This window comes from Pseudophryne corroboree, chromosome 11 (genome assembly GCF_028390025.1).
Source record: "Pseudophryne corroboree isolate aPseCor3 chromosome 11, aPseCor3.hap2, whole genome shotgun sequence".
NCBI classification, from domain to species: Eukaryota; Metazoa; Chordata; class Amphibia; order Anura; family Myobatrachidae; genus Pseudophryne; species Pseudophryne corroboree.
The window spans coordinates 167,515,558-167,539,495 of record NC_086454.1 but is presented as its reverse complement, the minus strand read 5'-3'; the positions used below and the strand labels follow the sequence as shown (position 1 = coordinate 167,539,495).

The 23,938-nt window shown below is 37.9% G+C and overlaps 5 non-coding genes across 5 annotated transcripts; all 5 read left to right on the top strand.

The window, feature by feature from the left end:
* The first annotated feature begins 1,529 nt into the window (after positions 1-1,529).
* TRNAI-AAU (transfer RNA isoleucine (anticodon AAU)) lies at positions 1,530-1,603 on the top strand. The gene has a single exon. It is a non-coding gene; the product is annotated as a tRNA-Ile (tRNA).
* Positions 1,604-3,192: 1,589 nt separating this feature from the next.
* On the top strand, positions 3,193-3,266 carry TRNAI-AAU (transfer RNA isoleucine (anticodon AAU)). The gene has a single exon. It is a non-coding gene; the product is annotated as a tRNA-Ile (tRNA).
* Positions 3,267-4,625: 1,359 nt separating this feature from the next.
* Positions 4,626-4,699, top strand: TRNAI-AAU (transfer RNA isoleucine (anticodon AAU)). Its single transcript has one exon. It is a non-coding gene; the product is annotated as a tRNA-Ile (tRNA).
* A 1,614-nt stretch (positions 4,700-6,313) lies between these two features.
* TRNAI-AAU (transfer RNA isoleucine (anticodon AAU)) lies at positions 6,314-6,387 on the top strand. The gene has a single exon. It is a non-coding gene; the product is annotated as a tRNA-Ile (tRNA).
* A 3,245-nt stretch (positions 6,388-9,632) lies between these two features.
* Positions 9,633-9,706, top strand: TRNAI-AAU (transfer RNA isoleucine (anticodon AAU)). The gene has a single exon. It is a non-coding gene; the product is annotated as a tRNA-Ile (tRNA).
* The last annotated feature ends 14,232 nt before the right edge of the window (positions 9,707-23,938 follow it).

Sequence of the window (23,938 nt, the reverse complement as noted above, 5' to 3'; positions counted from 1 at the left end):
GAAAACATCATAGACACATATATCACAAAATCTCTTCAAATACATATCAGAAGCCAGTGGGAGTGTCATCCTTTGGCTGATGAAGATTTTTCTCTACATGGCTCAGTGACTTTTGTCTCAAATCAAGCAATATGGCATAACTAAGATATGCAAGGGCAAATTAATTAGTTATTATATTGCTGCTCAAACATAGAGGGCACTAGGTGTTACTAGAAGAAGAAGATATGTGCTCCCCTCTCATTAGTGCACACTGAAGTAAAAAAAAAAATGGAGAATTTCTAAAGACCAGAGCACAAGTAATGGATCTCTGCATTCTTATTGCATCTTTTCTTATTTCCAAATATTTGATATACTTCTGATTTGATAAGTTTAAAAATGAGTTTAAACAAAGGACACCACTGAAGATGATGGAATTTATATGAATTTTAAATGAAGATTTGCAATACTCATACATTGAATGAAACTGGAGCTTTGAACAAAAGGAAAATAAACAATGTTAGCTCCCACGAGATATGAATTCAGATTACTAGATTCAAAGTCCAGGGTGCTAACAATTACACCATGGAACCCTCACCTGAGCAATGGCATCTACTGAAGTGCGCTCATCTTTTAAATGCAAAGAAAAGAAATTCAATACTTTATATATATTATTTCAAGTTTCTAATAAGCTCAGGGATGCAATAGGTATTATGTAGAATATTTGTCCAAACCCAATGATAATATATAAAAAGTAACCTATTTTTTAAAGGAGAAGATAGATACTAGAAACCTAAATGCCTAGGACCAATTTCAGTTGGAGCATCACCCCTTATGTTATCCTAGCATTGAATTGACAGTTTTTCTGTATTTCCATATTTGCATATCAGCCACTTACAATTGTTTCAAGCTTTATAACAGTGGACTGCCTTTTTTATAGACCAAGGATGAAAGTCTCTTGTGAGTTAAGTCTGATAATGACATCACAATTTGTAAATTAAGCTATAGTATGATTACAGAGTGTAGACTGAATAAAAAGTGCTTTCCTATGGATTGAAGTTTGTATTTTCTTAAGCTTTGCATTCCAAAATGGGCTAGCATTCTTTATTTCCAATGGGCACATTAAGCTACTTCCCCAATATATATTTTTTTGTGTTAAAAGTTATTCATACACAACTTGGTAAAACATACTAAATTTAATACATAATGGATTACATCCTGGGATTATCTTTTTCAACAATCTGTAAATTTACAATTAAAAATTGTGTATTAGATTTTTTAGATTGATTTTGCTTAGATTTGCATATACTCCTTGTCTAAATTGTCTATTTTTATACTATTAGTAGATGCCTTAATCTTTGTTATTATCCTATCTAATATTTATTTTTATTTTGTAATGTGGAAAGAAACTGGAGCATTTTTATGATACCCATGCTTCAAGTGACTCTATGGCTTAAGCTTTTTTTTGAAAAATGAAATGCTATAAAAACAAAATATGATCTGTGCTTTGAGGTACATTTGCCAGTTTTGTGTTTGCTTGCAGTAACATCTGTGGCCGGTTAGCTCAGTTGGTTAGAGCGTGGTGCTAATAACGCCAAGGTCACGGGTTCGATCCCCGTATGGGCCATTTGCTTTTCTTGATGGACAAGAATGGAATAAGCTCATCGGTGGAGTGCATGAATACTTGAAAACATCATAGACACATATATCACAAAATCTCTTCAAATACATATCAGAAGCCAGTGGGAGTGTCATCCTTTGGCTGATGAAGATTTTTCTCTACATGGCTCAGTGACTTTTGTCTCAAATCAAGCAATATGGCATAACTAAGATATGCAAGGGCAAATTAATTAGTTATTATATTGCTGCTCAAACATAGAGGGCACTAGGTGTTACTAGAATAAGAAGAAGATATGTGCTCCCCTCTCATTAGTGCACACTGAAGTAAAAAAAAATGGAGAATTTCTAAAGACCAGAGCACAAGTAATGGATCTCTGCATTCTTATTGCATCTTTTCTTATTTCCAAATATTTGACATACTTCTGATTTGATAAGTTTAAAAATGAGTTTAAACAAAGGACACCACTGAAGATGATGGAATTTATATGAATTTTAAATGAAGATTTGCAATACTCATACATTGAATGAAAATGGAGCTTTGAACAAAAGGAAAATAAACAATGTTAGCTCCCACGAGATATGAACTCAGATTACTAGATTCAAAGTCCAGGGTGCTAACAATTACACCATGGAACCCTCACCTGAGCAATGGCATCTACTGAAGTGCGCTCATCTTTTGAATGCAAAGAAAAGAAATTCAATACTTTATATATATTATTTCCTGTTTCTAATAAGCTCAGGGATGCAATAGGTATTATGTAGAATATTTGTCCAAAACCAATGATAATATATAAAAAGTAACCTATTTTTTAAAGGAGAAGATAGATACTAGAAACCTAAATGCCTAGGACCAATTTCTGTTGGAGCATAACCCCTTATGTAATCCTAGCATTGAATTGACAGTTTTTCTGTATTTCCATATTTGCATGTCAGCCACTTACAATTGTTTCAAGCTTTATAAGAGAGGACTGCCTTTTTTATAGACCAAGGATGAAAGTCTCTTGTGAGTTAAGTCTGATAATGACATTACAATTTGTAAATAAAGCTATAGTATGATTACAGAGTGTAGACTGAATAAAAAGTGCTTTCCTATGGATTGAAGTTTGTATTTTCTTAAGCTTTGCATTCCAAAATGGGCTAGCATTCTTTATTTCCAAAGGGCACATTAAGCTACTTCCCCAATATATATTTTTTTGTGTTAAAAGTTATTCATTCACATCTTGGCAAAACATACTAAATTTAATACATAATGGATTACATCCTGGGATTATCTTTTTCAACAATCTGTAAATTTACAATTAAAAATTGTGTTTTAGATTTTTCAGATTGATTTTGCTTAGATTTGCATATACTCCTTGTCTAAATTGTCTATTTTTATACTATTACTAGATGCCTTAATCTTTGTTATTATCCTATCTAATATTTATTTTTATTTTGTAATATGGAAAGAAACTGGAGCATTTTTATGATACCCATGCTTCAAGTGACTCTATGGCTTAAGCTTTTTTTTGAAAAATAAAATGCTATAAAAACAAAATATGATCTGTGCTTTGAGGTACATTTGCCAGTTTTGTGTTTGCTTGCAGTAACATCTGTGGTCGGTTAGCTCAGTTGATTAGAGCGTGGTGCTAATAACGCCAAGGTCACGGGTTTGATCCCTGTATAGGCCATTTGCTTTTCTTGATGGAGAAGAATGGAATAAGCTCATCGGTGGAGTGCATGAATACTTGAAAACATCATAGACACATATATCACAAAATCTGTTCAAATACATATCAGAAGCCAGTGGGAGTGTCATCCTTTGGCTGATGAAGATTTTTCTCTACATGGCTCAGTGACTTTTGTCTCAAATCAAGCAATATGGCATAACTAAGATATGCAAGGGCAAATTAATCAGTTATTATATTGCTGCTCAAACATAGAGGGCACTAGGTGTTACTAGAAGAAGAAGAAGATATGAAAATGGAGCTTTGAACAAAAGGAAAATAAACAATGTTAGCTCCCATGAGATATGAACTCAGATTACTAGATTCAAAGTCCAGGGTGCTAACAATTACACCATGGAACCCTCACCTGAGCAATGGCATCTACTGAAGTGCGCTCATCTTTTATATGCAAAGAAAAGAAATTCAATACTTTATATATATTATTTCAAGTTTCTAATAAGCTCAGGGATGCAATAGGTATTATGTAGAATATTTGTCCAAAACCAATGATAATATATAAAAAGTAATCTATTTTTTAAAGGAAAAGATAGATACTAGAAACCTAAATGCCTAGGACCAATTTCAGTTGGAGCATCACCCCGTTTGTTATCCTAGCATTGAATTGACAGTTTTTCTGTATTTCCATATTTGCATATCAGCCACTTACAATTGTTTCAAGCTTTATAAGAGAGGACTGCCTTTTTTATAGACCAAGGATGAAAGTCTCTTGTGAGTTAAGTCTGATAATGACATCACAATTTGTAAATTAAGCTATAGTATGATTACAGAGTGTAGACTGAATAAAAAGTGCTTTCCTATGGATTGAAGTTTGTATTTTCTTAAGCTTTGCATTCCAAAATGGGCTAGCATTCTTTATTTCCAATGGGCACATTAAGCTACTTCCCCAATATATATTTTTTTATGTGTTAAAAGTTATTCATACACAACTTGGTAAAACATACTAAATTTAATACATAATGGATTACATCCTGGGATTATCTTTTTCAACAATCTGTAAATTTACAATTAAAAATTGTGTATTAGATTTTTCAGATTGATTTTGCTTAGATTTGCATATACTCCTTGTCTAAATTGTCTATTTTTATACTATTACTAGATGCCTTAATCTTTGTTATTATCCTATCTAATATTTATTTTTATTTTGTAATGTGGAAAGAAACTGGAGCATTTTTATGATACCCATGCTTCAAGTGACTCTATGGCTTAAGCTTTTTTTGAAAAATGAAATGCTATAAAAACAAAATATGATCTGTGCTTTGAGGTACATTTGCCAGTTTTGTGTTTGCTTGCCATAACATCTGTGGCTGGTTAGCTCAGTTGGTTAGAGCGTGGTGCTAATAATGCCAAGGTCAAGGGTTCTATCCCCGTATGGGCCATTTGCTTTTCTTGATGGATAAGAATGGAATAAGCTCATCGGTGGAGTGCATGAATACTTGAAAACATCATAGACACATATATCACAAAATATCTTCAAGTACATATAAGAAACCAGTGGGAGTGTCATCCTTTGGCTGATGAAGATTTTTCTCTACATGGCTCAGTGACATTTGTCTCAAATCAAGCAATATGGCATAACTAAGATATTTAAGGGAAAATTAATCAGTTATTATACTGCTGTTCAAACATAGAGGGCACTAGGTGTTACTAGAAGAAGAAGAAGAAGAAGAAGAAGAAGAAGAAGAAGATATGTACTCCCCTCTCATTAGTGCACACTGAAGTAAAAAAAATGGAGAATTACTAAAGACCAGAGCACAAGTAATGGATCTCTGCATTCTTATTGCATCTTTTCTTATTTCCAAATATTTGACATACTTCTGATTTGATAAGTTTAAAAATGAGTTTAAACAAAGGACACCACTGAAGATGATGGAATTTATATGAATTTTAAATGAAGATTTGCACTACTCATACATTGAATGAAAATGGAGCTTTGAACAAAAGGAAAATAAACAATGTTAGCTCCCACGAGATATGAACTCAGATTACTAGATTCAAAGTCCAGGGTGCTAACAATTACACCATGGAACCCTCACCTGAGCAATGGCATCTACTGAAGTGCGCTCATCTTTTAAATGCAAAGAAAAGAAATTCAATACTTTATATATATTATTTCAAGTTTCTAATAAGCTCAGGGATGCAATAGGTATTATGTAGAATATTTGTCCAAAACCAATGATAATATTTAAAAAGTAACCTATTTTTTAAAGGAGAAGATAGATACTAGAAATCTAAATGCCTAGGACCAATTTCAGTTGGAGCATCATCCCTTATGTTATCCTAGCATTGAATTGACAGTTTTTCTGTATTTCCATATTTGCATATCAGCCACTTACAATTGTTTCAAGCTTTATAACAGAGGACTGCCTTTTTTATAGACCAAGGATGAAAGTCTCTTGTGAGTTAAGTCTGATAGTGACATCACAATTTGTAAATTAAGCTATAGTATGATTACAGAGTGTAGACTGAATAAAAAGTGCTTTCCTATGGATTGAAGTTTGTATTTTCTTAAGCTTTGCATTCCAAAATGGGCTAGCATTCTTTATTTCCAATGGGCACATTAAGCTACTTCCCCAATATATATTTTTTTGTGTTAAAAGTTATTCATACACAACTTGGTAAAACATACTAAATTTAATACATAATGGATTACATCCTGGGATTATCTTTTTCAACAATCTGTAAATTTACAATTAAAAATTGTGTATTAGATTTTTTAGATTGATTTTGCTTAGATTTGCATATACTCCTTGTCTAAATTGTCTATTTTTATACTATTAGTAGATGCCTTAATCTTTGTTATTATCCTATCTAATATTTATTTTTATTTTGTAATGTGGAAAGAAACTGGAGCATTTTTATGATACCCATGCTTCAAGTGACTCTATGGCTTAAGCTTTTTTTTTTGAAAAATGAAATGCTTTAAAAACAAAATATGATCTGTGCTTTGAGGTACATTTGCCAGTTTTGTGTTTGCTTGTAGTAACATCTGTGGCCGGTTAGCTCAGTTGGTTAGAGTGTGGTGCTAATAACGCCAAGGTCACGGGTTCGATCCCCGTATGGGCCATTCGCTTTTCTTGATGGAGAAGAATGGAATAAGCTCATCGGTGGAGTGCATGAATACTTGAAAACATCATAGACACATATATCACAAAATCTCTTCAAATACATATCAGAAGCCAGTGGGAGTGTCATCCTTTGGCTGATGAAGATTTTTCTCTACATGGCTCAGTGACTTTTGTCTCAAATCAAGCAATATGGCATAACTATGATATGCAAGGGCAAATTAATCAGTTATTATATTGCTGCTCAAACGTAGAGGGCACTAGGTGTTACTAGAAGAAGAAGAAGATATGTGCTCCCCTCTCATTAGTGCACACTGAAGTAAAAAAAATGGAGTATTTCTAAAGACCAGAGCACAAGTAATGGATCTCTGCATTCTTATTGCATCTTTTCTTATTTCCAAATATTTGACATACTTCTGATTTGATAAGTTTAAAAATGAGTTTAAACAAAGGACACCACTGAAGATGATGGAATTTATATGAATTTTAAATGAAGATTTGCAATACTCATACATTGAATGAAAATGGAGCTTTGAACAAAAGGAAAATAAACAATGTTAGCTCCCACAAGATATGAACTCAGATTACTAGATTCAAAGTCCAGGGTGCTAACAATTACACCATGGAACCCTCACCTGAGCAATGGCATCTACTGAAGTGCGCTCATCTTTTAAATGCAAAGAAAAGAAATTCAATACTTTATATTATTTCAAGTTTCTAATAAGCTCAGGGATGCAATAGGTATTATGTAGAATATTTGTCCAAACCCAATGATAATATATAAAAAGTAACCTATTTTTTAAAGGAGAAGATAGATACTAGAAACCTAAATGCCTAGGACCAATTTCAGTTGGAGCATCACCCCTTATGTTATCCTAGCATTGAATTGACAGTTTTTCTGTATTTCCATATTTGCATATCAGCCACTTACAATTGTTTCAAGCTTTATAACAGAGGACTGCCTTTTTTATAGACCAAGGATGAAAGTCTCTTGTGAGTTAAGTCTGATAATGACATCACAATTTGTAAATTAAGCTATAGTATGATTACAGAGTGTAGACTGAATAAAAAGTGCTTTCCTATGGATTGAAGTTTGTATTTTCTTAAGCTTTGCATTCCAAAATGTGCTAGCATTCTTTATTTCCAATGGGCACATTAAGCTACTTCCCCAATATATATTTTTTTGTGTTAAAAGTTATTCATACACAACTTGGTAAAACATACTAAATTTAATACATAATGGATTACATCGTGGGATTATCTTTTTCAACAATCTGTAAATTTACAATTAAAAATTGTGTATTAGATTTTTTAGATTGATTTTGCTTAGATTTGCATATACTCCTTGTCCAAATTGTCTATTTTTATACTATTACTAGATGCCTTAATCTTTGTTATTATCCTATCTAATATTTATTTTTATTTTGTAATGTGGAAAGAAACTGGAGCATTTTTATGATACCCATGCTTCAAGTGACTCTATCTCTTAAGATTTTTTTAAAAAAAAAAGAAATGCTATAAAAACAAAATATGATCTGTGCTTTGAGGTACATTTGCCAGTTTTATGTTTGCTTGCAGTAACATCTGTGGCCTGTTTGCTCAGTTGGTTAGAGAGTGGTGCTAATAATGCCAAGGTCAAGGGTTCGATCCCTGTATGGGCCATTTGCTTTTCTTGATGAACAAGAATGGAATAAGCTCATAGGTGGAGTGCATGAATACTTGAAAACATCATAGACACATATATCACAAAATCTCTTCAAATACATATCAGAAGCCAGTGGGAGTGTCATCCTTTGGCTGATGAAGATTTTTCTATACATGGCTCAGTGACTTTTGTCTCAAATCAAGCAATATGGCATAACTAAGATATGCAAGGGCAAATTAATCAGTTATATTGCTGCTCAAACATAGAGGGCAGTAGGTGTTACTAGAAGAAGAAGAAGATATGTGCTCCCCTCTCATTAGTGCACACTGAAGTAAAAAAAATGGAGAATTTCTAAAGACCAGAGCAAGAGTAATGGATCTCTGCATTCTTATTGCATCTTTTCTTATTTCCAAATATTTGACATACTTCTGATTTGATAAGTTTAAAAATGAGTTTAAACAAAGGACACCACTGAAGATGATGGAATTTATATGAATTTTAAATGAAGATTTGCAATACTCATACATTGAATGAAAATGGAGCTTTGAACAAAAGGAAAATAAACAATGTTAGCTCCCACGAGATATGAACTCAGATGACTAGATTCAAAGTCCATGGTGCTAACAATTACACCATGGAACCCTCACCTGAGCAATGGCATCTACTGAAGTGCGCTCATCTTTTAAATGCAAAGAAAAGAAATTCAATACTTTATATATATTATTTCAAGTTTCTAATAAGCTCAGGGATGCAATAGGTATTATGTAGAATATTTGTCCAAAACCAATGATAATATATAAAAAGTAACCTATTTTTTAAAGGAGAAGATAGATACTAGAAACCTAAATGCCTAGGACCAATTTCAGTTGGAGCATCACCCCGTTTGTTATCCTAGCATTGAATTGACAGTTTTTCTGTATTTCCATATTTGCATATCAGCCACTTACAATTGTTTCAAGCTTTATAAGAGAGGACTGCCTTTTTTATAGACCAAGGATGAAAGTCTCTTGTGAGTTAAGTCTGATAATGACATCACAATTTGTAAATTAAGCTATAGTATGATTACAGAGTGTAGACTGAATAAAAAGTGCTTTCCTATGGATTGAAGTTTGTATTTTCTTAAGCTTTGCATTCCAAAATGGGCTAGCATTCTTTATTTCCAATGGGCACATTAAGCTACTTCCCCAATATATATTTTTTTATGTGTTAAAAGTTATTCATACACAACTTGGTAAAACATACTAAATTTAATACATAATGGATTACATCCTGGGATTATCTTTTTCAACAATCTGTAAATTTACAATTAAAAATTGTGTATTAGATTTTTCAGATTGATTTTGCTTAGATTTGCATATACTCCTTGTCTAAATTGTCTATTTTTATACTATTACTAGATGCCTTAATCTTTGTTATTATCCTATCTAATATTTATTTTTATTTTGTAATGTGGAAAGAAACTGGAGCATTTTTATGATACCCATGCTTCAAGTGACTCTATGGCTTAGCTTTTTTTGAAAAATGAAATGCTATAAAAACAAAATATGATCTGTGCTTTGAGGTACATTTGCCAGTTTTGTGTTTGCTTGCAATAACATCTGTGGCCGGTTAGCTCAGTTGGTTAGAGCGTGGTGCTAATAATGCCAAGGTCAAGGGTTCTATCCCCGTATGGGCCATTTGCTTTTCTTGATGGATAAGAATGGAATAAGCTCATCGGTGGAGTGCATGAATACTTGAAAACATCATAGACACATATATCACAAAATATCTTCAAGTACATATAAGAAACCAGTGGGAGTGTCATCCTTTGGCTGATGAAGATTTTTCTCTACATGGCTCAGTGACATTTGTCTCAAATCAAGCAATATGGCATAACTAAGATATTTAAGGGAAAATTAATCAGTTATTATACTGCTGTTCAAACATAGAGGGCACTAGGTGTTACTAGAAGAAGAAGAAGAAGAAGAAGAAGAAGAAGAAGAAGAAGAAGATATGTACTCCCCTCTCATTAGTGCACACTGAAGTAAAAAAAATGGAGAATTACTAAAGACCAGAGCACAAGTAATGGATCTCTGCATTCTTATTGCATCTTTTCTTATTTCCAAATATTTGACATACTTCTGATTTGATAAGTTTAAAAATGAGTTTAAACAAAGGACACCACTGAAGATGATGGAATTTATATGAATTTTAAATGAAGATTTGCACTACTCATACATTGAATGAAAATGGAGCTTTGAACAAAAGGAAAATAAACAATGTTAGCTCCCACGAGATATGAACTCAGATTACTAGATTCAAAGTCCAGGGTGCTAACAATTACACCATGGAACCCTCACCTGAGCAATGGCATCTACTGAAGTGCGCTCATCTTTTAAATGCAAAGAAAAGAAATTCAATACTTTATATATATTATTTCAAGTTTCTAATAAGCTCAGGGATGCAATAGGTATTATGTAGAATATTTGTCCAAAACCAATGATAATATTTAAAAAGTAACCTATTTTTCAAAGGAGAAGATAGATACTAGAAATCTAAATGCCTAGGACCAATTTCAGTTGGAGCATCATCCCTTATGTTATCCTAGCATTGAATTGACAGTTTTTCTGTATTTCCATATTTGCATATCAGCCACTTACAATTGTTTCAAGCTTTATAACAGAGGACTGCCTTTTTATAGACCAAGGATGAAAGTCTCTTGTGAGTTAAGTCTGATAGTGACATCACAATTTGTAAATTAAGCTATAGTATGATTACAGAGTGTAGACTGAATAAAAAGTGCTTTCCTATGGATTGAAGTTTGTATTTTCTTAAGCTTTGCATTCCAAAATGGGCTAGCATTCTTTATTTCCAATGGGCACATTAAGCTACTTCCCCAATATATATTTTTTTGTGTTAAAAGTTATTCATACACAACTTGGTAAAACATACTAAATTTAATACATAATGGATTACATCCTGGGATTATCTTTTTCAACAATCTGTAAATTTACAATTAAAAATTGTGTATTAGATTTTTTAGATTGATTTTGCTTAGATTTGCATATACAGATGTAGCCACCTTTATCTTGAGTGGCCGCGGCGGTTGTCCCGTTCGACCATACGCAGCGTACTGTGGCGTAGCGAGGCGCGCCTAGCCACAGAGAGGCTATCTAATCGCACGGAGACAGACATTTGACGTTTGGCGTTACCTTTACGTGTAATACCTGCGATCAGCCACCAGATGTCGCTTTTTACAATCACCACTGCGCATGCGTGTGGTCTACCGTAAAATACAATACTGACATACATAATAAGGACTACTTTACTAAGGCGTCTCATTACGCTGCATACAGCAAATACTGTACTCATTACGCTGCATTATTTAATACAGTACTGTATATACAGTACGACACCGACGCAAATACAGTAGTACAGCATACAGTATATGATCCATCTACAATACTTTATGAATACTGTATGTGAGCGTCCAAGTCCCGCAGACAAAACACAGTACTGTAAAACCAGTAGTGTACACTGTCGCAAATGGATGTGTGTTACAAGTTCACTATTGCCTCTCAAGATTAGGAATTTTCTACAGTATGTTATCGTCCTAATCCCGTAGCCATTACAGCATAATCAAAACCAACGGATTTATACATTTGTCTGCGGCGAAGTGGTGAAGTGTTTCGCTTCCTATACTCAGAGTCCAGGGTTCGATTCCTTAAGTACGAATGCATGTTACTGTAGTTTTTTTCAGACACTTTATTATTTTTTTTATTCACATACTGTAAACCAGGGCATACAGTAGCTGCATGAGCGGTTCTATGCGATCGAGTCCGGTGTACCATAATGTGCAGGTTCTATGCAGGTTAAGGTACTATGCTCCGTACACAGTACACATACAATTCTGTAGCTGGGCAGACTGAATAGAAATGGCTACCACCTATGACTCCTTGCCCCACAGAGGCCCTAGGCTACGGAGCAAGTAATAGTCCAGATTGTACAGACTATGGGGCAATGCTGAAGGAGCGTCACAATCCCCTAGCTAAAATACACAGTATGCATATTATGGTACACCGGACTCGATGACATACTGTAGCACACTGGCAAAATGGCCGCCGCCCCTGAACCCTTGTGCAGGTTATGGGGCAATGCTGAAGGAGCGTCACAATCCCCTAGCCAAAATACACAGGGGAGGGATAAGCTACTGTAGGATTGCATACAGTATTACGGTACACCGGACTCAATCGCATAGCACACTGTCAAAACGACCACTACCCATGAACCCCCACCTCCTGAACCCCCACCTCGTGGCAGGCAGCAGTTGGGTATGGAATGAGAAATGGCATAAGCTGTGCAGGCTACGGGGCGATGCTGAAGGAGCGTCACAATCCCCTAGCCAAAATACACAGAGATACTGTAAGCGAGGTCTATGCACATTACAGTACTGTACGTTACACCGGGCTCGGTCGCATAGCAAACTGACAAAACACAAGTTTTACAGTACATACAGTAAAGCAGGCCAAAGCTGCAGGAGAGTTTCTACTGTAAAGGTTCTATGCACCGTACGGTAATGTACACATACCTGTACAATTCTATAGCAGGGCAGACTCAATTGAAATGGCTACCGCCTGTGACTCCTACAGTAGCTCCTAGGAGGCACTCAGCTATGGAGCAAATAACAGCACAGATTTTGCAGGCTACGGGGCAATGCTGAAGGAGCGTCACAATCCCCTAGCTACAATACACAGGGGTGATAGAGATAATCGAGTGGCTGGAGGGGGGTCCCCTTGATTTAAGGGGCCCCCACTCCTCCAGGGTACTCCGGCCAGGTGTGACTAGTTGGGTATTTAATTCCATGGCCGCAGGGACCGGTATAAAAGTCTCCCCCGGCTGTGCATTATCTGTCCAGCTAGTGGAGCCCAGTGCTGATTCAAAAAATATGGGGAACCCCTACGCTTTTTTTGTCCCCCTTATTTTTTGCACCAGGACCAGGCGCAGAGCCCGGTGCTGGTTCTAAAAAGATGGGGGATCCCGTGTCCATTTTTTCCGTATTCCTTCCGGAATTCGACTGCAATTGCATATACAGTACTGTACCCCTTAATGTCACTGCTTACAGTATACAGTATTTAGACATGAGCTTGTGTACAGTATCTGTCATGAGGTGCTTTTTTCACTGACACTATAACTTTTTTCTATTGTGATATACTGTACAGAGGCGGCAAACTAGCCAAACGGGAATAATCAGCTTCTGCAGAATAAAATGAGATGCTACAGTACATGCCTATATTCTGTGAGTGACTGCGGCTCTATGAAATTAAATCAGAAAATTTAAATATGAAATGCATTACTAATGTGTGGCATTACTGTACTGTATGTGTATAAGGTGTACTACAATATTTTCTGGTGTAACATAAGGAAAGGGCACTACTGCATGGTCTAATGCAGTGGTTCTCAAACTTGGTCCTCAGGACCCCACACAGTGCATGTTTTGCAGGTAAACCAGCAAGTGCACAGATGTATTCATTACTAACTGACACATTTTAGAAGGTCCATACAGTAGGTGGAGCTAATTTTTTCACTTGTGATTCTGTGAGACCTGCAAAACCTGCACTGTGTGGGGTCCTGAGGACTGAGTTTGAGAACCTGTGGTCTAATGTAAATAAAGATGAATGTGGTGGGGTGTAATGTGAATAAGGGGCATTACTGTTAGGAGTAATGTGGTACTATGATATGATGTCATGAGAATAAGAGACACCACTGCATGATATAATGTGAATAAAGTTGCAGTACTGTGTTGTGTCATTTCATCTTCGGGTATTATTGTGTTACCATGCCCCTTCCCAGCAAGAACATACTGTACACTGTTTTGGGCTGGCACTAAATGTGCACATTGTTCTTATTTAGATTATAGGGGGTAGGAGCGCCAAAATGGGTGATGGTGCTGGGAAAGGGGTGCAGGGTTAGAGGCGGAACTACGTAGCATCTGTGCAAGAGGGCATCAGCCAAAATCTAGCCTAGGGCATCATGTTGGTCAGGTTTGGCTCTGATAATACTGTATACTGTACTCTTACTGTACTTTGCATTCAATACAGATACTGTTTGCACACAGGTTTTACATGAATCATTGGCAATGCTGCAGGAGTGTCTCATTAGGCAATCTAAAATATACCACGACTATGGGTGGGGATACAGTAGGGAAGTTCTGTCACCATAAGCTGTCTGCTGTGTATAGCATATTTCCATCTGAGATGCATTTGTGTGTTTGTAATAAGAAAAAAACATTTTACTGTACATTTAGTGGATACAGTATTTCTCCCCCATAATGACGTATCATACTGTACAGGTACCCTCATGTACTGTACCGTACCATACTGTAAAATTGAATATTTATTGGAAAAACATCAATATTAATGTAAAAATAAAGTATTACAACATCCGATTCCATGTACTGCACTGATCAAAATGTACAGTACTCTTATTCAGGACTTATAAAACTGAAAATAACTGTTCATACAGTACACATCAATAACATTACTACTGTATAATATTCTACATTAGTTTATGCAATAATCAGACAAAGGCAATTTTATCATTTTTTTAATAATGCACCAATTTAAAATTTTAAACAGAAAATACAGAACTACATATTTGTGGCTTGACCATTTCTTTCAACTACAACAGGTAATACTTTATACAGGTGATTTATATAATTATTACAATGTTCAGGTGTGAGTACTTCTAGCCAAAATTTCTTTATCCCATCCACCAGTTGCTGTTTTGTTGTTGGCTTTGCAACACTCCTAACGTACCTCTTCAATTGAGCCCACACTAATTCGATTGGGTTCATGTCTGGTGATCTATATAAAAATAAAAAAAAGCGTATAGAAAAAATTAATTACATTACAGTAAATAGAGAAAATTAAACATACAATATTGTACTGTTTATTAAACAAAATTTTTTTTTACAGTACTAGAGTGCTATCCAAAATTTTACTTGTACACTGTTGAAAGAATACTCACTCTGGTGGTGTGCGTTCCCAATTCATACCTTTCTCTTCCATAAATTTGGCTGAGGCGGAGTGTTTAGGATCATTGTCTTGGAATATCCTATGGTGAGTTGGGTAATATTTATTCACAAATGGCACCATACATTTCTCTACTATTGTTTCTTGGAAATATTTCTTATCCATGATTCCTACAGAAATCAAAAAATGTTGTTCATTAATAAGCAACTCCTTTTATTGTGCAGTTACACGTACTCTACAGTACAACATGTATTTTTACAGAACACAGGCACAGAATAAAGTATAGTACTGTACCTTCGAAAAATAATAGGGGACCAGCTCCTAATCGTGATATGCCTCCCCATACATGGATTTTCAATGGATGCTTTGGGCGTGGTTTTAAAGAGATATGGTTACGTTTCCTGAATGACATTCTGGAGAACCGCTCAAGGGCAACAGACGATTCATCTGTGAAAATGACATCATCAAATGTTTCACCACTCTCAATCCATCGCCGTGCCTGTTCCACTCTCTTTTCTTTATTCACATCTCTTATCATTGGAGATATCCTGTGAAGAGCCAAAAATAATGAAATCAGATACAGTTATGAAATTACAGATTTACAGATTACTGTATATACAGTAGACTGTATGTGCAGTATACTGTATTATATACCTACTGTATACATTAAACTGTACATACAGTACATTAAGTTACATACAGAGTAATATATATATATACATACTGTACATACACACAAACACACACACACACACAGTATACAGTATGTAATCATCACAATAAGCCGGCAATGCTTCATTGCTGTCTCTGAGTGCCTATACAGTAGGTATCTCTTTTGGGATAGAATATATACAGTATATACACACACACATACTGTATATAGTATAAAGTACACACTCTGTATAATGATTTATGGCATTATTATATCACGTATCAAGGGATTATTAACAGTGCATTTACTGTATGGTTTATACTGCTTTCAGTATTTTACCTTGTTGCGCCAAAGGTCCATCCCATTTTCCGTCGCATCCTTCTGATGCTGGTGGCCGATATGTCCAGGTCATACTTGGAATGGAGAATTCGTTTTATTTGCAGAGCAGTACGCTCATCATCCTCACGAGTTAGTTCCTCCACAATTTGTTGCACTCTCCTACAGTACAATACAGTATGAAAAAAATGAATTCATGAACAGCACAATCACAGTTACAATTGATGAAGTTTTTATTTTATTTCAAAAAAATTGTTTATGGTATAAAGCAAGTCATTTAAACATTACAGTAGTGTACAGTACGTACCATGTGCATTTTGTAGGAAATACAAATCTGGGCGTTGTTCTCTCGAATGCATGATAGCGCACCGTTTCTAAAGTGACTATAATGCCACTTTCCTTGAGCCATGCATGGATCTCTTTGATGGTTTTATTTTCTTTTTTCATGTTGGCGATTATCTTGCTCATCGTTTTGTTGATAGTTACTGGCATGTTGTCCAACTATAATTCCTGTATGGAGAGAAAACATTTGTGAATACTGTAGTCTAAAATTTACACATCTGAAAATGCATAAGAGTTTTATGATAGAAGTTAATACTGTACATGTTTACTATCCAGTACCTGATGTTCAAATTTAAGTATTGTATACTGTACAGTACTGAAAATACAACTTCAGTGTTATGGACTGTATGAAACAGATACAGTACAGTAAATAACCCTCCTTGGAAGTGCATGGGCCCTGTGAGACTTACAGTAGTGTACAGCATAAGGGTCGACTGACATGATGTACAAGCATTACATACAGTACATGTCAGTACTGTATGTAAATTCTTCAATTATTGCCTAACAACAATGCTGCTTACTGTATATTAAATACTGTAGGCCTAGAAATGTGCATCTCAATATAGTAGTTAAAAACACAGGGGCCTATGTGGATAAGCGAGTTCTATGCACACTAAAAATGGCCACCGACCGTGAACCCCCAGCACGTGGCAGCGCTCGGATATGTAGTGAGATACAGTATGGCATACATTTCACAGTTCAGGGGGCAATGCTGAAGGAGCGTCACAATCCCCTAGCTCAATTACATTGGGATAAGCGAGGTCTATGCACACTACGGTATACCGAGCTGGATCGCTTAGCAACCTGACAAAATGGCCGCCGACCGTGAACTCCCAGCACGTGGCAGCGCTCGGATATGTAGTGAGATACAATATGGCATACATTTCACAGTTCAGGGGGCAATGCTGAAGGAGCGTCACAATCCCCTAGCTCAATTACATTGGGATAAGCGAGGTCTATGCACATTACGGTATACCGAGCTGGCTCGCTTAGCAACCTGACAAAATGGCCGCCGACCGTGAACTCCCAGCACGTGGCAGCGCTCGGATATGGAGTGAGATACAATATGGCATACATTTCACAGTTCAGGGGGCAATGCTGAAGGAGCGTCACAATCCCCTAGCTCAATTACACTGGGATAAGCGAGGTCTACTGTATGCACATTACGGTATACCGAGCTGGATCGCTTAGCAACCTGACAAAATGGCCGCCGACCGTGAACTCCCAGCACGTGGCAGCGCTCGGATATGTAGTGAGATACAATATGGCATACATTTCACAGTTCAGGGGGCAATGCTGAAGGAGCGTCACAATCCCCTAGCTCAATTACATTGGGATAAGCGAGGTCTATGCACATTACGGTATACCGAGCTGGATCGCTTAGCAACCTGACAAAATGGCCACCGACCGTGAACTCCCAGCACGTGGCAGCGCTCGGATATGTAGTGAGATACAGTATGGCATACATTTTAAAATACACCGGGATAAGTTGTACAGGCCATGGAGCAATGCACAGGGACATTCATCATTTACGTACAGTATATAAATAATTGTAAACCGTAAATGAAAGAATTACCGGTCAAATACTGTATGACGAAACTGTGTCAATGAGCTGGAACAGTATGGCCTGTGAAGAAGTTTTCGAAGGCAGAAACGGAGAGCAAATTATCAGGAGATTTCTGAAAGGTCGGAGAAGATCCACACAGCAAGTCTGCTTACGAGGAAACAGCTTTGCAAAGTGGGTAGCGGGGCGGTGACTGAGACGCTCTTTTATTCACATTCACACAAAAGGAATTCTTACCGCTGTGATTGGTGCCAATATAGGCGCATTCATCCTTACACCAATCACAGAGCATACTGTACTTTTGAATGTGAATAAAAGAGCGTCTCAGTCACCGCCCGCTACCCACTTTGCACATCTGTTTCCTCGTAGGCAGACTTGCTGTGTGGATCTTCTCCGACCTTTCAGAAATCTCCTGATAATTTGCTCTCCGTTTCTGCCTTCGAAAACTTCTTCACAGGCCATACTGTTCCAGCTCATTGACACAGTTTCGTCATACAGTATTTGACCGGTAATTCTTTCATTTACGGTTTACAATTATTTATATACTGTACGTAAATGATGAATGTCCCTGTGCATTGCTCCATGGCCTGTACAACTTATCCCGGTGTATTTTAAAATGTATGCCATACTGTATCTCACTACATATCCGAGCGCTGCCACGTGCTGGGAGTTCACGGTCGGTGGCCATTTTGTCAGGTTGCTAAGCGATCCAGCTCGGTATACCGTAATGTGCATAGACCTCGCTTATCCCAATGTAATTGAGCTAGGGGATTGTGACGCTCCTTCAGCATTGCCCCCTGAACTGTGAAATGTATGCCATATTGTATCTCACTACATATCCGAGCGCTGCCACGTGCTGGGAGTTCACGGTCGGCGGCCATTTTGTCAGGTTGCTAAGCGATCCAGCTCGGTATACCGTAATGTGCATACAGTAGACCTCGCTTATCCCAGTGTAATTGAGCTAGGGGATTGTGACGCTCCTTCAGCATTGCCCCCTGAACTGTGAAATGTATGCCATATTGTATCTCACTCCATTTCCGAGCGCTGCCACGTGCTGGGAGTTCACGGTCGGCGGCCATTTTGTCAGGTTGCTAAGCGATCCAGCTCGGTATACCGTAATGTGCATACAGTAGACCTCGCTTATCCCAGTGTAATTGAGCTAGGGGATTGTGACGCTCCTTCAGCATTGCCCCCTGAACTGTGAAATGTATGCCATATTGTATCTCACTACATATCCGAGCGCTGCCACGTGCTGGGAGTTCACGGTCGGCGGCCATTTTGTCAGGTTGCTAAGCGATCCAGCTCGGTATACCGTAATGTGCATAGACCTCGCTTATCCCAATGTAATTGAGCTAGGGGATTGTGACGCTCCTTCAGCATTGCCCCCTGAACTGTGAAATGTATGCCATATTGTATCTCACTACATATCCGAGCGCTGCCACGTGCTGGGAGTTCACGGTCGGCGGCCATTTTGTCAGGTTGCTAAGCGATCCAGCTCGGTATACCGTAATGTGCATACAGTAGACCTCGCTTATCCCAGTGTAATTGAGCTAGGGGATTGTGACGCTCCTTCAGCATTGCCCCCTGAACTGTGAAATGTATGCCATATTGTATCTCACTCCATATCCGAGCGCTGCCACGTGCTGGGAGTTCACGGTCGGCGGCCATTTTGTCAGGTTGCTAAGCGATCCAGCTCGGTATACCGTAATGTGCATACAGTAGACCTCGCTTATCCCAGTGTAATTGAGCTAGGGGATTGTGACGCTCCTTCAGCATTGCCCCCTGAACTGTGAAATGTATGCCATATTGTATCTCACTCCATATCCGAGCGCTGCCACGTGCTGGGAGTTCACGGTCGGCGGCCATTTTGTCAGGTTGCTAAGCGATCCAGCTCGGTATACCGTAATGTGCATACAGTAGACCTCGCTTATCCCAGTGTAATTGAGCTAGGGGATTGTGACGCTCCTTCAGCATTGCCCCCTGAACTGTGAAATGTATGCCATATTGTATCTCACTACATATCCGAGCGCTGCCACGTGCTGGGAGTTCACGGTCGGCGGCCATTTTGTCAGGTTGCTAAGCGATCCAGCTCGGTATACCGTAATGTGCATAGACCTCGCTTATCCCAATGTAATTGAGCTAGGGGATTGTGACGCTCCTTCAGCATTGCCCCCTGAACTGTGAAATGTATGCCATATTGTATCTCACTACATATCCGAGCGCTGCCACGTGCTGGGAGTTCACGGTCGGCGGCCATTTTGTCAGGTTGCTAAGCGATCCAGCTCGGTATACCGTAGTGTGCATAGACCTCGCTTATCCCAATGTAATTGAGCTAGGGGATTGTGAAAGTTAATTAAAACAAAAAAGTAGTTTGTTCTTCGTTACATTCTTTTCTTGTGTATATAGATATCTGTGGGGGAAAAAAAAAAAAAGTATTAAAGTAAAGACACTCATGTTCATTTGTTTTCCAAGAAAATTTGTGGAACCACACAGCCCAGCAATAAGTCATGCTGGGCTGTGTGGTTCCACAAAAGGCATGCGGTACAAAGTGAAATAGTGGTGTCAGTGGTCAGCACTTTGACACGCTAACATTTGTGGAACCACACAGCAATGGCTGACACACATAAAATGGCTGACACACACAAAATGCCTGACACACACAAAATGCCTGACACACACAAAATGCCTGACACACACAAAATGCCTGACACACACATGCTGGAGTGAAAACACATGTTTGCCAAACAGTCGACAGCACATGTCGGCCAGATGGCCGACCAAACTTGCTCCAAATCACCCCAAACTGGCCAGAAAGCACCCCAGCACACTCAGGAGGTACTGTACACCACAGCTAAATTAGGAGAGAATTTCATTACAAACAGCCAGATCTTGCAGATTATCTGCCAGATAATTGTATGGTGTACAGTATGCCTATCTTATACAGTAGAAAAAGATACTATACAATGGAGTACAAGAACAAAAATTTTTATTAAATAAAATTAAATTAATCTTAATAAAACATTAAAAAAGTGGTCCACTAAGAGGTGGACCACCACCCGCAGGAGCTGGATGGCACGCTGCAACTGTTCTGTGGGAAAAAAAGGACAGTATTACAAAACAAATACTGAATACTTTACAGTGTAGTAATGGCAATACAGTACTTTACTCTATATTAGACAATATTGTTATTTACAATGTACAGTACTGTATTGTCAGTACAGTAAATCAAACACTACTGTATGCTGTCGAGGTAATTTAAACATTGCTTTAGTTTACCTCTTGTATAAGTGGGCTGCTGCCTGCCCGCTTCTGGGCCAGCCCACCTATCTTGCCCCTGTCTGGGGCCCCCATAAATAATTGGCACTATATTGGAGAAAAAAAAACATTTAGTCACATTCAAATAGTAAACAATTATTACTGTATACTGTAGGTACAGTATTATACTGTATTGCTGGTATTCAAAATATAAAGTACTGTACAAGAGTTTAGCTTCAATAGGTCATAAACAAATTGTCAAAGGAATTAAACACCACAGTACAAATACTGTAGACATATACTGTATGTATTAGCAGTCATGACATTTCATGACCGCTTCAGAAAAAAGAGGGTTACAGTACTGTAGGTGGTGTTGTAGGGAGTACTATCCATAATAGTGGACTGTACTCAGAGCCAGCCATAAATAATATGATTCCCTAGTCAAGTTTTTGGATGCTGCCCCCTTGCACAGATGCTATTTCCGCCTCTGAGCCTGTACCCCTTTCCCAGCACCATCACCCCTCAACCATAGCAGTCCTCATTTTGGTGCTCCTCCAACTTACTGTACTGTATGTTTAAAATAGCAACAGTGTGCACATTCGGTGTGCATCCCAAAACGGTGCATGTTCTTGCTGGGAAGGGGCAAGGCCACACAGTAATTCCCCAATCTGAAATGATGCCACACAGTACTGCAACTTTATTCACAACATATCATGCAATAGTGTCTCTTTTTCTCGTTACATCATATGATAGTACCACATTACTCCTCAAAGTATTCCCACTTATTCACATTGCATCACATCATATTGCTCTTTGTTCACATTAGACCACACAGTAGTGCCCTTGCTACAGTATATGTTACACAACAAAGTACTGTATACACATAATGCTGCACATTAGTAATGCATTTTGTATGCACAGAATATACTGTAGGCATGCTGCATATCATATTAATCAGCAGAAGCTGCTTGTGCCCCTGGGCATTTGGCAAGTATGCCTATGCCTAGGGCAGGCTCAGACTGGAGATCAGTACGTAATCCCGCTGGACGGGATCCCGGCAGTCAAAATACAGACGCCGGAATCCCGACCACACAATCCCGACAGGGGCGGCGAGCGGAAAGCAGCCCCTTGCATGCTTGCTTCGCTCGCCACGCGGTGGGCACGGTGCCTCGCTACGCTCTACACACTATTATATCAGTAGTCAGGAAACGCAGCATGCATTTGTGGAGTGAAGAGGGTGAAAAAGGAGAGAAAGTACAGTTTGTACTGTAAGGTTATGTCAGAGGGTGTGAAGATGATCAGCTCAGTGTTATACATGTTACAGTAAGTTAGAATACAGTACAGTGCATTATGTATTTCTATTTTATTACCAGGTGTCTCCTCCACTGGTTGGCGACGGACTGTAAAAAGATAATACAGTACAGTTAGTCATATCAGTTTGACTTAAAATAATGTTGGAGAAAAAAAAATACTGTAATTACAGTACCAACTATTGCTACTGTACAGTATATTTACCAAAAATGTATTCTGGCTCGTCGTCTGTGGGTAAAAGAGAAGAATATTATAAGATACAGTATACAGTAAAAAGTATAGTAATAGTACACTAGTGTCCAGGCCCAGTGTCAGGTGGGTAAAAAAAGGTATGCTTGTGACAGGCATGGTGATTCCAAGGGACCCCACCGAGACCATCAGAAAATTTGTGAGTGACCCGTATGCCGGTGATTATGACTAGAATAAGGTAGCAACTCTTTTTTCTTTTGAATTATGTATACTGTACAGTACTGTATGTGCATATTGTACAGTACACTTAAAATATTTAGCAGTTACTGTAGTGGTAATTTTTGGGATGACAGTATTAGCATACTGTAAGCATCCAACTGAGGCCCCCAAACAGATGCCGCCACTAGGTACAGTACGTGCCTCTCGTGCCTAATGGGAAATTCATCACTGACAGTATCTAGAGAGATGAATGGAGAGACAGTGACAAGGGGTGAGAGAGAGAGAGAGAGAGAAATTGAGTAAGATGGGTGTTTTTTTTAGAACAGGATGTTGTCCATACAGTAGCAACCAATCAAATATTACCTACTGTACTGTATTATCGTCTGTAAGTGTAACTAGATACTGTAAATGTTAATGTGGGATGTGATCGGTTGCTACTGTATGGGCAATATCACCAGTTCAAACAAAAACAATTTTCATCCGATTTCTACGCATTTGCCAGAAAAATCTGATGAAAAGTGCTACTCTGATGGCATCAGATCAATGTCAGTAATAATTCTTACCACTAAATGCAGCAGCATCATCATCATCCTCCTCCTCCTCCGTGGCCTGTTCCAGTGTAGGGCCTGTGAAAAAAAACATTAATGTGAAAAAAAAAAGGTTCATTCCAGGAAATACACATACCCTCCAACATGACCCGCCCCACTAGGTACAAAATGCTCTGGTTCTGGACTTCCCTCTTAATTTATTATTGCCATCACCTGTGAAGAAACAGCTTTCTTATCATATAACTAGTTCAACACAGGTGATGGAAATCATAAATTAAGAGGGAAGTCTAGAAACAGAGCAGTGCGGCGGGTCATGTTGGAGGGTCTGCATACAGAAACATAGAATTTGATGACAAATACTGTAAGAACCACTTTGCCCATCTAATCTGCCTCTTTTTTTTAACCTTTTTTTTACATCAAACCTTATAACAATTTTCCCCAAACATCACATGATGCAAAGATAAATAAATAAAAAAAGAGGT